Consider the following 10,583-nt stretch of genomic DNA (forward strand, 5'->3'; position numbering starts at 1 on the left):
GCAACGACAGCGAGGGATGTTGGGTTGGGGCAGGATCAGGAAGGCAGAACCTGTGGGGGGAGGACGGGGGCTCAGTGTCAGCGTGCACAAGAGGAGCAAGAAGAAAGAAGAGCAGGGGGCAGGCAGTGAACACGACTGCGCCAGAGACCACGCTGAAGAACACTTTGACTGGCAGGGGTTGGGGACCCCTGCCAGCCAAACCAGGGGCCCAGATGAAATTTGCGGGGGCCCAGGCCCCCTTGGCTTCCCGTAGCTACACCTCTGACCTGGACCAAACAGGAGCCTGATTCAGTTTTTGTTTTTTTAATTTTTTTAGTTCTCTGATCTCTGGGGGAGAACAAAGTAGTTCCTTGGGAAAATGACTAGGCATGATAAGGTTTTCCAAAAATAGATAACCCTATTATTAGCATTTACAGTAAGCACTAACCACACTATTATCATATATCATATATCCAATAAGCATTAACCACAATATTATCATATCCAATAAGTGTGATTATTGTCATATTACCTATGTCTTGCTACCTTAATGAACATATATAAGTGAGTGTACGGAACTGTTTTACTGGAGAAGGGCAGAAGCAGCTAACACTTTTGTGTAACAGTACTGCCTGTTCTCCCATGAGAAATTATCCTTTGTATTTGTATCTGTTTTGGTAAATAATAAAAAAGAAGTTGACTTTCTCATACGTGGACTTGGCTTTATTTCTTCATCCCAGATTTGTATGGGCCCATTACAGTTTAGGGAGGGTAATAAAAGCCTAAAAATAATAGGGGGGTGAGGAAATAGGACACAGAGAAGGACAGAAAATAGAGATGCTGGATTGGGGGTAGGGGATATAGGGAAGGAATGCTGGTCGCGAGAGAAGGAATGGAAGGGGCGGGGATGGACACAGGGAGAAACAAGACATAGAAAGGGCATGCTGCTTATGAAGGAAGGAATGGTGGAAGATTTTGGATACCCAGAATGAATGCACAGAAGGGTTGCTGGATAAGAAATGGGGGTAAATTCTAGACACATGGAGAGACAGGACACAGGGCATGCTGGTGATGAGGGAAGGAATGGGGGGAAAGAATGGATGCAGGGAAGGACTAGACACAGAGAGGGGGTGATGGACATGAGTGAAAGAATGGGAGGAGATTCTGCACACAAGGAAGGATAGGATGTAGGACATGTTGGATTTGAGGTAAGGAATATGGGGAGATTATGGCCACAAGGAAGGATAAGAGCAGGGTCACAAAGGTGAGGTGCTGGATATGGGGGAGGATAAAAGCAAGGATACAGAGGGAGGATAAAGAGTCTGAGCCCAGAAAGGGTCCGGGAAGGCAAACCAGTCAGGGTAACCCTATGAAGGGGACAGACTCATTTTTCAGTCCGACTTCCTGGAACAGGGACCAACTCTGACCTCATTCAGACTTCCTTGGGGAAGGTCCCCCTCAGAAAGACCAGGGATGGCTCTTCAAGAGCGGGCAGGCTTTGGGACCTTTTCCCCATGGATATTGCCATGGGGCATTGGGAAGAGCCAACTCTTCACCCCATCAAAATGAGAAGTCAGGATGCCCCCTCAGAAGGGATCGGCCATGAGTTTCAGTACGACCTCCTGCAACCACTGCCCAGCCACAGGGATCAAATCTGACCTCATTCCGACCTCCTTAGGTGGTTGGTGCAGAGTGCCCCTCTCACCATGCCCCATGGAGGTCTCTCTGAGCCCAAATGGGTTCTGGGAAGACCTCCTGGTCAGAGAAATGGAAGACAGCAGATTGAAGATACCTCTCTGACTCATCAAAACAAAAAGTCAGGGCACCCCTCTGAAGGAGACAGACTCGTTTTTTGGTCTGACCTCCTGGAACTGCAGCTCAGCAGCAGGGAGCAAATCTGACCTCAATCAGACTTCCAGAGCAGGCACCCTCTGGTGGCCATCGCCGGTATCACAGCTGGCAAAAACTAGCTGAAACGTTAAGAGCCTTCTGAAGCAGGGAGAATGTCCCTCTTAGGGAGACCAGGCAAGGCTCACTGAGAACGGGCTAGATTCATCTCCTTTTTCCCCTAGGGACCGCCATGAGAGTGAGGAGGGAGAGCTGCTTCTCTGCACCGTCAAAATGAAAAGACAGAGCACCACCTCAGAATGGGGTGTCACATGCTTTCAGTATGACATCCTGGAACGGCAGCCCAACTGTGGGGATTGAATCTGACCTCAGACTTCCATAGAGAAGGTCCCCCTCAGGGAGCCCAGGGATGGCTCTCTAAAAGCAGTCAGGCTTTCAGGACCTCTCTCCCCCAGTAACCCGAGCGATTAACAAACAGGGCTGTTCTCTGTCCCACCCCCGAGAACCCTCAGGTGGCCAGCTTGCGGTGGTTGAAGAGCAACCTGTGCTGGCTTAGGACCCTAGTTCCTGGAACTCTCCTTCGGGCGCCCACTGTAAGTTCAACCCCTGCTGGGCTTCCAAAGTGCCCTCCGGCGCTTAGGGTGTGGTGCCCCATGGAGGTCTCTCTGAGCTCAGATGCCTCTCCACCCTGTCAAAATGAGATGTCAGGTTAGGGAGCACCCATGGCTTTCATATAGAGAGAGGTGGAGGAAGGGTGGAGGAGTTAAATATGAGGTCAGCAGCAGTCAGTCCCAACAGTTTAGGATGTAACAAAAGCCTGAGCGAACAGCCAGGTCTTTAAGTGAGATTTGAAATTCTTAAAGGAGGTTTCTGCATAGATATCTAAAGGGAGGGAGATCCAAAAGGAGGGGACAGTAAAGAAGAAGGCGTGGTGTCGAGTTGATTCTAACTGGGTGACTTTAGGGCCAGGTAAGCAGTGCTTTTTTTGTGCCGGTACGCAACGGTACGGCGTACCGGCACCTTTTTCTCCTCCTCCCCTCCCCTCCCCTCCCCTCCCATTACTTCCAGCGATTCTCCGCCTCTCTCATGCCCTCCCATCGACGTGCAGCGATTTTTCCGTCCCTCCCCTGCCCTCACTTCTCTCATATCCAGCGATTCTTCGCCCCTCAGCGTCCTCCTTCACTGCCTGCCAGCCAGTCGGACTCAGAAGCGAACGGTGCAGGCAGCGATTGGCTGGCAGCGTCGTAGCTTCCCTCTGCAAGTCCCGCCTACAACTTCCTGTTTACGCATAGGCGGGACTTGCAGAGGGAAGCTACGACGCTGCCAGCCAATCGCTGCCTGCACCGTTCGCTTCTGAGTCCGACTGGCTGGCAGGCAGTGAAGGAGGACGCTGAGGGACGAAGAATCGCTGGATATGAGAGAGGTGAGGGCAGGGGAGGGACGGAAAAATGGCTGCACGTCGATGGGAGGGCATGAGAGAGGCGGAGAATCGCTGGAAGTAATGGGAGGGGAGGGGAGGGAGAATCGCTGGAAATCAATGGGAGGGAAGGGCAGGGGAGAGAGAATTGCTGGAAATCAATGGGATGGGAGGGAAGGGCAGGGGAGAGAGAATTGCTGGAAATCAATGGGATGGGAGGGAAGGGCAGGGGAGAAAGAATTGCTGGACATGGGAAGGGCAGGGGAGAGAGAATTGCTGGACGGGATGGGAGAGAAGGGCAGGGGAAAGAGAATTGCTGGAAATCAATGAGATGGGAGGGAAGGGCAGGGGAGAGAGAATTGCTGGACGGGATGGGAGGGAAGGGCAGGGGAAAGAGAATTGCTGGAAATCAATGAGATGGGAGGGAAGGGCAGGGGAGAGAGAATTGCTGGACGGGATGGGAGGGAAGGGCAAGGGAGAGAGAATTGCTGGACATGGGAAGGGCAGGGGAGAGAGAATTGCTGGACATGGGATGGGAGGGAAGGGCAGGGGAGAGAGAATTGCTGGACATGGGAAGGGCAGGGGAGAGAGAATTGGCTGGACGGGATGGGAGAGAAGGGCAGGGGAAAGAGAATTGCTGGAAATCAATGGGATGGGAGGGAAGGGCAGGGGAGAGAGAATTGCTGGACATGGGATGGGAGGGAAGGGCAAGGGAGAGAGAAATTGCTGGACATGGGAAGGGCAGGGAGAGAGAATTGCTGGACATGGGATGGGAGGGAAGGGCAGGGGAGAGAGAATTGCTGGAATCAATGGGATGGGAGGGAAGGGCAGGGGAGAGAGAATTGCTGGAATCAATGGGATGGGAGGGAAGGGCAGAGGAGAGAGAATTGCTGGACATGGGAAGGGCAGGGGAGAGAGAATTGCTGGACATGGGATGGGAGGGAAGGGTAAGGGAGAGAGAATTGCCGGACATGGGATGGGAGGGAAGGGCAGGGGAGAGAGAATTGCTGGAAATCAATGGGATGGGAGGGAAGGGCAGGGAGAGAGAATTGCTGGACATGGGAAGGGCAGGAGAGAGAGAATTGCTGGAAATCAATGGGATGGGGAGGGAAGGGCAGGGAGAGAGAATTGCTGGAAATCATGGGATGGGAGGGAAGGGCAGGGAGAGAGAATTGCTGGACATGGGATGGAGGGAAGGGCAGAGGTGAGAGAATTGCTGGACATGGGAAGGGCAGGGGAGAGAGAATTGCTGGACATGTGATGGGCTGGGAGGGAAGGGCAAGGGAGAGAGAATTGCTGGACATGGGAAGGACAGGGGAGAGAGAATTGCTGGACATGGGAAGGGCAGGGGAGAGAGAATTGCTGGAAATCAATGGGATGGGAGGGAAGGGCAGGAGAGAGAGAATTGCTGGAAATCAATGGGATGGGAGGGAAGGGCAGGGGGGAGAGAATTGCTGGACATGGGAAGGGCAGGGGAGAGAGATTGCTGGAAATCAATGGGATGGGAGGGAAGGGCAGGGGAGAGAGAATTGCTGGAAATCAATGGGATGGGAAGGGAAGGGCAGGGGAGAGAGAATTGCTGGACATGGGATGGGAGGAAAGGGCAGGGGAGAGAGAATTGCTGGACATGGGAAGGGCAGGGGAGAGAGAATTGCTAGAAATCAATGGGATGGGAAGAAGGGCAGGGGAGAGAGAATTGCTAGAAATCAATGGGATGGGAGGGAAGGGCAGGGGAGAGAGAATTGCTGGACATGGGATGGGAGGGAAGGGCAGAGGTGAGAGAATTGCTGGACATGGGAAGGGCAGGGGAGAGAGAATTGCTGGACATGGGATGGGCTGGGGAGGGAAGGGCAAGGGAGAGAGAATTGCAGACATGGGAAGGGCAGGGGAGAGAGAATTGCTGGACGGGATAGGAGAGAAGGGCAGGGGAAAGAGAATTGCTGGAAATCATGGGATGGGAGGGAAGGGCAGGGGAGAGAGAATTGCTGGACATGGGATGGGAGGGAAGGGCAAGGGAGAGAGAATTGCTGGACATGGGAAGTGCAGGGGAGAGAGAATTGCTGGACATGGGATGGGAGGGAAGGGCAGGGGAGAGAGAATTGCTGGAAATCAATGGGATGGGAGGGAAGGGCAGGGGAGAGAGAATTGCTAGAAATCAATGGGAGGGAAGGGCAGGGGAGAGAGAATTGCTGGACATGGGAAGGGCAGGGGAGAGAGAATTGCTGGAAATCAATGGGATGGGAGGGAAGGGCAGGAGAGAGAGAATTGCTGGAAATCAATGGGATGGGAGGGAAGGGCAGGGGAGAGAGAATTGCTGGAAATCAATGGGATGGGAGGGAAGGGCAGGGGAGAGAGAATTGCTGGACATGGGATGGGAGGGAAGGGCAGGGGAGAGAGAATTGCTGGACATGGGAAGGGCAGGGGAGAGAGAATTGCTAGAAATCAATGGGATGGGAGGGAAGGGCAGGGGAGAGAGAATTGCTGGACATGGGATGGGAGGGAAGGGCAGAGGTGAGAGAATTGCTGGACATGGGAAGGGCAGGGGAGAGAGAATTGCTGGACATGTGATGGGCTGGGAGGGAAGGGCAAGGGAGAGAGAATTGCTGGACATGGGAAGGGCAGGGGAGAGAGAATTGCTGGACGGGATGGGAGAGAAGGGCAGGGGAAAGAGAATTGCTGGAAATCAATGGGATGGGAGGGAAGGGCAGGGGAGAGAGAATTGCTGGACATGGGATGGGAGGGAAGGGCAAGGGAGAGAGAATTGCTGGACATGGGAAGGGCAGGGGAGAGAGAATTGCTGGACATGGGATGGGAGGGAAGGGCAAGGGAGAGAGAATTGCTGGACATAGGATGGGAGGGAAGGGCAAGGGAGAGAGAATTGCTGGACATGGGATGGGAGGGAAGGGCAGGGGAGAGAGAATTGCTGGACATGGGATGGGAGGGAAGGGCAGGGGAGAGAATTGCTGGACATGGGATGGGAGGGAAGGGCAGGGGAGAGAGAATTGCTGGACATTGATGGGAGGGCAGGGAAGATAGAATTTCTGGACATGGAGGGGAGAGAGGAGTATCGCTGGACGGGGAGGGGAGGACAGGGAAGAGTGAATTTCTGGACATGGAGGGGAGAGAGGAGAATCGCTGGACGGGGAGGGGAGGACAGGGAAGAAAGAATTGCTGGACATGGATGAGAGGGGAGAGAGGAGAAATGCTAGAAATGGATGGAGAGGAGAGCAGGAGATAGAGGAGAATTGCTGGACATGGATGGATGGAGGAGTTGGCTAGGAGAGAGGAGAAATGCTGACTTGGATGGAGGAGAGGGGAGAGAGAATTATTGCTTTATATGGATACAGATGAGGGAAGAGAGATGAGAAATGCTGGACATGGATGGAGGGAAAGAGAGAGGAGAAGTGCTGGACATGAATGGAGGGGAGGAAAGAAAAAAGAAGATGCGCATGGATGGAGATGAGGGAAAGGGAAGAGAGGAGAAAAACTGCACATGGATGGAGAAAATAGGCAAAAGCTGGAACCATGTTATACCTCCTCCAGTCAATTCCATGGAGGAGGACCCAGCTTTTACTTATGGATGCAGGGCAACAAAAGAAGAAGAAAGGAGGAAAGTAAAGAAATAAATGGAAAGGAAGCCCTGGAAACGGAGTTAAGAGAACAGATAGAGAGCAGCAGAATCAGAGACTGGGACCAATATGGATAGAAAAACAAAGTCACCAGACAACAAAGGTAGAAAAAAATCATTTTATTTTCATTTTAGTATTTGGAATTTGTCTTATTTTGCACTGGATATACTGGAGCTGTAACAGCTGTTTTAATTTCCCCCTCTTGGACCTCTTTCTGACTCCAGATCACATTATTTTTTCTCCTATACTAGTATAATATTTTCAATGATGTCTGTTTATATGCGCGATGGCTGGTATAAGGGGTGTGGCTAATGTGGGTGTGGCTATAATAGGGGCGGTGCCATGTGTGGTGACCCCGCCCACAATGAGTACCGGCACCTTTTTTTCTACAAAAAAAGCACTGCAGGTAAGACTAAGCAGTGATCATTTCTGGAACAAAGGAGGCTCACTGGTGAATACGGGATAGTAAAAAAAGAGAGATATTGCAGGAGGCCGAATTTATAGGCCTTGAATGTAAGAACTAATAGTTTGATGTTAGAGTAGGTAATCCCTGGTGTGGTCTAATATTAAGATAAGTGTGGAGAGGGTTTATTCAAAAGTAAAGGTTCTAGACTTCAACAAAACAAACTTTGTTCAGATGGGAGATTACCTCAAGGAATTGTCTGAATGGGGTCATTGGAAGAAGTAGGAAAGCAGTGGGCAAAAGGGAAAGGAGCTATTGTAAGGGCAACAAACCTTTTTTGTAATTAAAGTAAATAAAAGTAAGAGGAAAAAGAGCCTGCTTTGGTGCTGAAAAGTAGTAGCTGAAAAGGTAAGGAAAACGAGATTAGCCTTTATAAACTACAAGAGATCGCAGAAAGAGGAAAACAAGCAACAATATCTGGAAAAGCTAACAGAAGCTGGTAGTCAGGAAAGCAAATATGCAAATGAAAGAAAAATAGCCAATATAGTAAAATGGGGGGGGGGGGGGGAGGGAACAAGACATTTTTTAGTTAGGTTAGTGATGGGGGAAGTGCAAAAGTGGCATTGTGAGCCTCAAAGGTGAAGGGGAGGAATATATAAAAGCTGATAAAGATAAGGTGGAATTGCTTAACATATATTTCTGTTCTGTGTTCACAGCTGAAGGACCAGGAGCAGGACTGCAGAAGACAAACACAAATAGGAATGGAGGGATGGTAGTCCCTGAACAATTTTTAGAAGACTGTGTTCATGTGGAGCTGGCTAAACTAAAGGTAGACAATTTGATGGGGCCGGATGGCATACAGCCAAGGGTACTGAAGGAACTTAGGGAAGTTCTAGCAGCTCCGCTGACTGACCTTTTCAATGTTTCTCTAGAATCAGGAGTGGTCCCAGAAGAATGGAGAAGAGCAGATGTAGTTTCTCTCCACAAAAGCAGAAGTAAGGAAGAGGTTGGGAACTACAGTCCGGTAAGTCTGACTTCTGTGGTAAGTAAATTAATGGATGCTTTTAAAACAGAGGATAGTAATGTTTTTGGAATCGTAATGGATTATAGGACCAGAGGCAATATTATTTTTATTTATTTATTGTGATTTATTAACTGCCTTTATGAAGAGATTCACCTATGGTGGTGTACAGCAGGTATAGTTTAACATAAAACTTACAATTTTGTTAACAGCATAATACTAGTAAAATAACCAAGAATAAACATAAATACAATAAATGAGGTAAACTTGAAAACAGTAAATTGAAAACTAATAGAACTACCACAAAACAGTATCAAAAATATACACATTCTGCTATATTGCTTTTGAGATACGGTGACCAGAACTCAATGCAGTACTCAAGGTGAGGTTGCACCATGGAGCGATATAGCGGCATTATAGTATTCTCGGTCTTATTTACCATCCCTTTCCTAATAATTCCTAGCATCTTTTTTGGCCACTGCCGACCAGAGAGTTGGATTGAGGAAGAGTGTTAGATGTGGTCTATTTAGATTTTACATAGTTCCACGTAGGTGACTAATAAATCAACTGAGTGCCATCTGTATGGGCCGTAAAGTGACTGGGTTAGGAACTGGTTGAGTGGAAGGTGACAGAGGGTAGTGGTAAATGGAGCTCATTCTGAGGAAAAGGATTTTACCAGGGTGTGCCACAAGGTAACAGTTTGTAAGCGATATTGCTGAAGGTCTGTCTGGTAAGGTTTGCCTCTTTGCGGATCATACCAAAACCTGCAATAGGGTAGACACCCCTGGTGGTGTGGATAACATGAGGAAGGATTAAGTGAAGCAAGAGGAATGGTCTGGAATTTGGCAGCATAGATTTAATGCTAATAAAATGCAGGGTCATGCATAACCTGCAAAACCTGATGGAATGCTACACTTTAGGAAGTGAAGAGCTTTTGTGCATGAAAGAGGAGTGGAACTTGGGTGTGATCATATGTGATGATCTTAAGGTGGCCAAACAGGTAGAAAAGGCAATGGCGAAAGTTACAAGGATGCTTAAGTGCAAAGAGAGAGGAATGGCCAGGAGGAAAAAGGAGGTGATGATTTCCCTGTATAAGACTCTGGTGAGACCTCATTGAGAATATTGTGTACAATTCTGGAGAATGCACCTTCAAAAAGATATAAACAGGATGGAGTCGGTCCAGAAGGCTGCTACTAAAATAAAGCGTATGGGGACAGATTTAAAGATCTCAATATGTATACTTTGGAAGAAAGGCAGGAGAGGGGAGAAATGAAGATACATTTCAGTACCTACATGGCATAAATGCACAGAAGGAGAGTCTCTTTCAATTGAAAAGAAGCTCTGGAATGAGTGGGCATAGGATGAAGGTGAAAGGGGATAGATTCAGAAGTAACCTGAGGAAATATTTCTTCACAGAAAGGGTGGTAAATTTGTGGAATGGCCTCCTGTTGGAAGGGGTGGAGACAAAAACAGTACCCAAATTCAAGAGAGCTTGGGACAAGTACATAGGATCTCTATGGGATTGATGAGTAGAGTAGATGGCATGGATGGGCAGACCGGATAGGCCAGTGGTTCCCAAACCAGCAGAGCTGTCAAGTTGCCCATTCCAGGAGGGAGACTTTTTGGCCGGTCCTGGATTTCTGCCAACTTCATCCTGGTGCATTATGGGACCTGCAGCACTGATTTCAATGGATAGAATCATGAACTTCAAATACTACACTGCTTTGGGATGTAAGTTTAAAATCAGGACTGGCCAAATAGTCTCCCTCCTGGAATGGATAACTTGGCAGCTCTGAACCAGGTCATGGAGACATCCCAGCCAGTCAGGTTTTCAGAATACCTACAATGAATATTGACAAATCTCGCTCATGTATATTCATTGTGGGTATCCTGAAAACCTGATTGGCTGAAGTGCCTCAAGGACCAGGTTTTGGAACCACTGGGAAAGGCCATATGGCTTTTATCTGCCTACATTTTTCTTTGTTTCTATGTTTTATTTGACCAGTTAGACTTATACAGAGATTAGGGCTGTACCAAACATTTGTATTTGATTTGATTCGGCCTCAAATACATTATTCGTATTTGACCGAATAGTGATTTAAAATTGAATACAAATAAACTGGGGCTCTACTGTACTAAATCCTACTGAAATAAACATGATCTCTAATTTTACTTTGCTTATTTTATTATTGGTTATGTTAAAGCTCAATGCCTATTATTTGTATCAGGTATTTGCATTCAGCCGAATAATATTTTTCATTATTCATATTTGGCTGAATAATAAAA

This window comes from Microcaecilia unicolor, chromosome 12 (genome assembly GCF_901765095.1).
Source record: "Microcaecilia unicolor chromosome 12, aMicUni1.1, whole genome shotgun sequence".
NCBI classification, from domain to species: domain Eukaryota; kingdom Metazoa; phylum Chordata; class Amphibia; order Gymnophiona; family Siphonopidae; genus Microcaecilia; species Microcaecilia unicolor.